We start from the raw sequence: 7,580 nt of genomic DNA on the forward strand, positions 1-7,580 counted from the left end.
TTTACTGACAGAGACCATAAGGAGAAATCTAGCATTTTCTCTGTCACAGAGTTGTAGCAATTACCTCCCCTTTAAAGGAATACATGATTCCTTATAATAATAATAATGAAATATTGCCACAATCTATGTGGCATTAGAATTACAAAAATTTCAGTTACTTCACTTTTTTTTTTATTATTTTTTTTTACTCCATATTTTAAAATATAAAATATTTTTTACAAAAATGGTAAAATAAGGATAATTTCAGCTAATAATTGATTCACTGATTTGAAGACTATTTAGAAGATAACAGTCATTTTATTGACTGCTGATCTGTGGCTATATTGCTATTTATGAGTCACTGGCAAGAGCTGAAAACAAACAATTGTGTCACTTTTTTCTTGGGTACTAGTCACTTTATTGACATGTCTGAAGTTGATATCTCACACAGACCACAGAAAATTGAGCTTGTGTAAATACACAATTTATTACAAAAGAATACTTTTTGCAAAAGTGTCTGCTGTGTAGGAGAAAAGTAATTATTAACCATGGATACAACTTCTTAAAATTCAAAAAATTAAAATTACCTATAAATTTGTATTGCCTCTGTGCTATTTCCGTAGCTTCTTCTGTGATTAACACAGAATGGCTTGTGATTGGACATCTCTTTAGGGTCCAGTCTAAATTAATATATGAAAACTGAAATTCTCAAATTCTCTTTTTTCTTTATTATTATTATTTTTGTGTGTGTGATTGTTCAAAAACCACAGGTACACCATTGTTTTATAGTAATGGCTTTCTAATTGTGACATATTTTATGACCACACTGGGAAGGGTTTTCTTTTTCATTAATGCAATACCTGTACACAGAGACCACAGACAATCTCAAGGGTTGAATGCTTTGCTTTCATCTCTAATTTTCAGGACTGTTCCACTTCTAATCCTGTATTTGACAAAGTCTTTTTTTGTGTTTGTGTGTGTGGCCTTGAGCAACTCCTCATACTTTCTAATTTCATTTTTCCATACCATGAAGTGTTGAAAACATTCTTTTCCTATGAATTAAACATACCAGTGTATTTGCAAATGGAAAGAAACTATAAACAGAAAGTACGTGGGTTTTTTTTCCCTTTTTATTTTTTGTATTTTTTTTATTTGTTTCTTAAATTTCAGACAATGAAATTACTAGAAGTGAGTATAAGAAGTTAATTTTTCAAACATAAAAGCCTAAACTCATTAAAAAGCCAAATCACTCTCGTTCCTCTAAAGAAACAACAAAGATATATCTTATGCTTCTTAGTTTTTCTTCATTGCTGAAAACAGATATTTAACAGAGTTTGGTCAAAGCACAGGAGAGAAGGATCTTTCCCTATGCCAGAGGAGGTGAGGATAGACTGATCCAACTCCTACTGCTTTCCTGCATGTCCTGTTCCTGCTAAAGAGGCTGCTGGAATTTCTTTTCAGCAGCTGCTCCTTCCATTCAGCAAAGGTCTCCACTCTGTGCCCCAGTCCTCTCCTTGTTGCTTAACAACTCATTGTCCTGCTCCTTCCCAGTAGCCAGAAATAAAGATAAAACAAGATTATTAAGGAATGTGTGAGTAGGGCAATAGGGAGGGCTATTCACTCTATTCTGAGCTGATAGGACTGGGCTGCATCAGAAAAGGGAGGTTTTTGGCTCTTGGGCCTCTGGGATTGGGGAAGGAAGAGAGCAAGATGTCAAGATTCACTGCTATCGTCCTCTTTCAGGCAGGATGCCCCAAATCGTGCTATTCCAGCTAAGTACCACTCACCCATGCAGCATTCTCCAAGTCTGCAGGTCTTCTATGTGACCCCTGGAAGCCAGCAGGTTGCTCCTTCCAAACTCACACAGAAAGGAGTTCTTCTCTTCCTCCTCCTCCTCCTCCCAGCTAGGCACAGAACCTGCCCTTTGGTGATCACAGGTGTCATTCTTCTTACACGATAGAGCTGGCTGTAATACTTTTTGATTCAAAAAATAAATTGATTGATTATTTTGGAGCAAACAGATTTGTATCTGTAGTTATAGTATTATATGTTATAGTATTGTTTCTTGGAAGAACACTTTTTAAACAAAATTCCTAAGTGTCAGAATGAGAAAGATACTAGGACTGCAGTTAACTGTTTTTATCTGTGTGATATATGATTTTACCAAGTCTTTCCTCTTTCTAAATCTGCAAAAGAGCTGTTGATAAGAAATTCTAAGCCAACATATGCTGATTGCCACAATCTTTATCTCTGTTAATATCTTCTGGAACCATCCAGAAAAAAGAATGCAACCAACTTGTTAAAATATTTACAAGATGTTTGCATTCCCCATAAACTACTCTTGACCTCTTTATCCTGTTGAAGACTGTTCCTGCTTTCTGAAAAAGCCCAAGTCCATGGGTAGACTGTGCACAATTCCATTGAAGCCATCAGGGATTTGCACATTGCCTCGAGCAAAGACTTAGGCCCAATATAAACACTTAAATAGCTATTTCAATTACAACATCAAATTTTATACATGCACTTACACTTCATCAGATTTTTCTGTCATTGTACAGAAAAAAAAATAACCTTATTCTTTGAAAGTGTCAGTAACTTAAACTATGTTATTGATGATCTTGCTAAACACAGACTTTTTTTGCCTTTGGGGCAAAAAAAAAAAAATATTTTTATAAATGGGACTTTTTTTTTGATAATATTTCAAGACTATTCATTAACTATAATTTTGGTGCAAAAGACTGAGGCCAGATGAAAGAAGGTAATACTATCTGTTTGTCTTTCTTGTCCTTTTTGTTTCATATTTATCTTTTTCTATGATGTTACTCATATATACTTGGACAAGGATTTTACAATCTAATCTCAGAAAGGGTTAATGAACCCCTTGTAGTTTTCTAACCTGTTCTAGTCCTGTAAAGTGGAGCAATTTAATGTTTTGTGTTAAAGCAAAAGGAATTAAAAACACCCAGTCTGAACACCCAAAAGCATAAATTAGTTTGTAAAGGTCTGATCATTTTCTGGTCTACTGTAAACCCATTGTCATTAAGTCTTTTTTACATAGTGTAAAATTATAACCCATAGTTAACATAAACATATTTTAAATGGATAGATATATCTATATATGCTTAACTATATGCATACCTCAGTTTAAAGATTGCTATAATTAGTTCAACTTATTTAACCTAACCGAAAAAAAAAAAAAAAAACCAAAAACTAGCTGTTAGATTATACATAAAAGTAACATTAAATCTGTTCCATTCACCCAAAAACTATTGGAAAGATCACCATTTCTCTGTTAGATGAAATTCAGCCTCCATGTTAACACAATCCAGAAGCTCTTCAGAGCACTCAGACAGATAATTGTGCTAAAGTACACGCAGTAAATGATTATGGTATGCTATTTTGTTTCTATTGAAGACTAAGTGGGGTTTAACTCTCCCCTCAGATAGATAGCTTCTGGTCCTTTATTATGTGTTATTATCTATTTACATATATCTTAGTAATTTTATTTCAAAGGTGAAGATAAAGTAATTTTTTATCTGTTTAAGAAGGTATGAACAAACCACATCCTATATATTTAAATGACAGTAGGAGACACATCACAGAATCTCAGCAGAAACACAAGAGCCTGGAAATCTTGGGTACAGCTGAGCTAGAAATGATATTCTCAGCCTTTGCAGTTTTTGAGAAAAGAAAGTCAGATGTTTTCAAAATGGAGGTGCAGGCATTCATAACAAAAGCCATTCACCGGAGTGAAAGCCCATTTCTCTTCCTGCTCTTGAACCCTCACTAGGGGTCATGTCAGGTAATTGCCCAGCTTATAGTCATTCTGAGATGGACCTTTTCCAGTCTCTTGTCTTGAAGTTATTTTCCTTGTATTTCTTTGCACCAAAGAGTTGTACTCCAGTCTGCCTTTGCTCAGGAGAATTCCTGAAATATTGATCTGAGGACAAAGAAACTATCCTTTTGTCCTCACCTAGCTTCTTGGAAGGGAACAGCTTTAAAAGATGAGATGGAAAAAAAGGTGTCTATGTTGTAGCCAAACAGGCACTCAGAATTGAAGCACTATATTATATTTGGTCTCTTACCAGCTGCTGACCACCACAGTGCCTGTCTGTGTTCATCTTGTTGTGCTCTGGGACTCATACACTGTGCTGAAAATGATTGATAACATATTTCCATCTGCATGGCAAGAGCTGGCTCAGGGGCCACCTTCTGGTACCATCCCGAGGTGATGTCCTCCACTGCGAGCGTTGTCTCAGGATGCTGTTTCTGGTGTCATGCTGGGAGATGGACTCAGCTGGTACCTCTCCCACTGCTTCCCATCATTTATTTTGTGCTGGCTCTAGCACTCAATCAGATGGTGAACTCCTTTTAATCAGTAAATGGCAGAAAAGTAAGTTGGGTGAAAAAAAAAAAAAAGAGTATTTGCTGCCATGCTCATGATACATTAGATACATTCTGGCCATGTATCTAATTCAGCAAACTGGATTAGATAAACAAATAAACACCAAACCTGGAACAAGGGAAGGAATGGGAGGTCATAGCTGGGAAAAAAAAAAAAAAAAAAGAGAGAAAAAGAAAAGGGAAGTGAGCCTTTCCCTTTCCCCCTGGTTATAATTTTTTTGTTTTGAGATGTAGTTTGATTCTGCCATAACATAAAATGTCACAGTTCAGTTTTTCCATCTGTACCATTATTAGGCTGCTTTCCACAAAAGAAGTTTAGAAGGATGGAAGTTTCCAAAATTCACTTCCATTTTGGGCAAAGAGTTATTCACCATAAATTTATTATGCAGATATTTTGCAAAACTATTAACAAAGCTGAAGTTCCAGACAAAATATGAATCTACAATGGACTGCTTGGTATTTAAAGAGCTTCTGCATAAATTTATGACCAAATCCTGCATAATAATTTAGTCAATGGTGTCCAAAATCAGTAATCCTTAACACAAGTTCATGCATCAGTTTATTCCTGAGAATTTTGTATTTAAACACAAAACTAATTTGATTTTTCTCATCTCTCTTTCTAAGTCTCACCTTGCTGCTACCTCAGAATTAGTTGCAAAAAAACAATAGCCTTGTAAAAAACCAACAACAATGACAAATTCATTAACATTTGAAAAAATAATATATTTCCAGCAAAGTTGTAACAGAAGTGCCTGGCTACTTCAAAATCAGAGACTGCATTTGCTTTACTATTCACAAGTGCAATCAAACACCATCACTTGAGATTTGCAGCATCAGATTACTGAAGGAATTTCATCCTTCATTCTTTGAAGAAGAGATTAAAAACTGTGTTTTTCTTTTTGCTTATATCACTGTCAGCACCCAGATAGGAGGTATATCAACCATAGATGAAATAATAAACAATGCTGATAGGTAATACATTGTGAATTCCTGGTTAATTTCTTTTGTTGTGTTTGATGAATTAACTTTGTGGAAAAGGCAATACATCTCAGAAATGTCTACACCACTTTGTTGTGTTTTTTAATCATAATAATATTTCAATTTATATGAACACAGAGACAAGTACATTAGGCTATGAAGTTTCCTCCCTCCTCACTAAGCACTGCAGCTATAACCTAGTGAATAGAAATGAGGCAGCTTAAACATCCCAAACCATTTTTCGTGGAGATAAGTGACATCACAAAAAAACTTCTTTACTGTATAGAACTGAAAAGACATAATCATATATCTATACAACTTAGTATGGTTAATTTATGTTTATGAAGTGCCCAGTTCAAAAGAAAGGACTGCATGTGGATTAAAATATATATATATTGTCAGAAATATACAGTCTTAATTAAAAGTAGTAATAATAATAGTAATAATAAAATAAAATAAAATAAAATAAAATAAAATAATAAAATAAAATAAAATAAAATAAAATAAAATAAAATAAAATAAAATAAAATAAAATAAAATAAAATAAAATAAAAATTATTATGGTAAAAAAAATCACTGTTTCCAAAAACAAAGTGTATTATGCACTCTTCAGGATATTTACTGAAAAATCCTTTACATTGCTTAGAAATTTTCAGGGACTGAAAAACCATCTGTTTGACTCCTCTATTATCCCAGTTTGTTACAGACATAGCAAAAAGCATCATGAGATAATTGAGCTCCTACATGTCTAAGGGGAAAAAGGTGTGTGTGTGTAATTAATGTAGATACCATCCTTGAAAGCTAAATTAAGGATAGGAAACAGGAAAATAAAGCATGTATCTGGATTGTACAGATGGTCAGCAAATGATCTCTCTTGACTCTTCAGTCAGCTAAAGAAGGGTGAAGTGGAAAGTTTCCATTCCAGAAATAAAGTGTGCATGTGTATGTGCATGCGTGCATGTGTGTGTGTGTGCATATGCATGCTCATGTGTCTCTGGAGAAGGTAATTTGACAAAGTACGGCATGATCCTCCAAAAGAGTAATACCTACAGATTTTCTGTGGGTCTGGTTACATGAGGACATGTTTCCCCATGTCTGTTCAGTAGTCCAGCAACAATTTTTTGAAAAACATATTGATCTGGAAAGCATTTGTGCTGGCCTACAAATAAAGTCTTACAAACTTTTCCCACATGCATTTTAACAGCCAATAGCTCAGAAGCACTGGAGTCAGAGGTTAATATTTTATGTTACATGAGAGCTCAAATTCCAAGATTACGCATGGCACTAAAATGTGCTTCTCTAGCTCTAGCAGTATGCAAAGTACTGCACCTTCGGTTTGTGCTGGTTTTCCAAGTCTAGCTGGTTTTTACTGTTGGTTTTTGAACCAGCTGATTCCCAAATCTTGTCAGAAAAGAAGAGGAAGGGTAATAAAACCAGACAGCAATCATAATACAATTATCTTAAGGTCTAATCTCAAGTCCTCCTGGCATCAAAATAAATGTTTAAAGCTAAGAATTTCATCCTCACAGAGCAGGAAAAAAATCCCCTTTCTTGCAGTTTGCAGGATATTAGATCAGAACAAATAATAGCTTTGTGCTTTATCAATACTTTCTGCTCTTGTAGCCGAAGTAAATACAGCATGAACTGGTCTTTGAGACCTACGTATTTTCCCCATCCCAGCAATAAAGAACCTACACAGAAATGAAAGCACTTGCTATTGTTAACTACCACTGAGCTTCTGTCCATAATGCTGTGTTCGTGGCAGGCAGGCAGGGGCAGGGGCAGGGGCAGGCGGACAGGGACTGCCGGGTACACCAAGGCTGACGGGGCACAAGGGCCTGCTGGTTGGCACCTGGTGAGAGCCCATCCTGTCTCAGTGCAAGAGGCTAATAAGGCAATTTATAAGTTGTCATTTTTCATTGCTTTCAGTAATACCTTCCAAAAACAAGGTGACACTTCTTGTTTATCTTTGTATTAGACAGGTAAATGCATCAATATGGGATTCTTCCAGAAAAAGGGGATATACTGCATTACAAACATTCACGGTAAGACAGATCTTTGTAAATGAGGACTGAAAAATACTGTGTAGGCATTGAATTCACTTTTTTTTTTTTTATTTTTTTTTCTCCCTCACAGTAAAGGTAGCTTCAGGCTAGCCCAAGTAACTTCCAAATTTTTGTCAAATGCGCTGACTTATTTCACTGGAGGGTGGAGAGAAC

The 7,580-nt window shown here is 35.3% G+C and overlaps 1 long non-coding RNA gene across 1 annotated transcript; it reads right to left on the minus strand.

Annotated features, from left to right (window-relative positions):
- Nucleotides 1–1,106: 1,106 nt before the first annotated feature.
- Nucleotides 1,107–5,166, minus strand: LOC310904278. The gene is made up of 2 exons (XR_014588176.1): nt 4,065–5,166; nt 1,107–1,953 (listed from the first exon to the last, which is right to left on the minus strand). It is a non-coding gene; the product is annotated as an uncharacterized lncRNA (long non-coding RNA).
- Nucleotides 5,167–7,580: the final 2,414 nt, after the last annotated feature.

The sequence above is a fragment of the Anser anser genome (genome assembly GCF_964211835.1).
Source record: "Anser anser genome assembly, chromosome: 1".
Taxonomy (NCBI): domain Eukaryota; kingdom Metazoa; phylum Chordata; class Aves; order Anseriformes; family Anatidae; genus Anser; species Anser anser.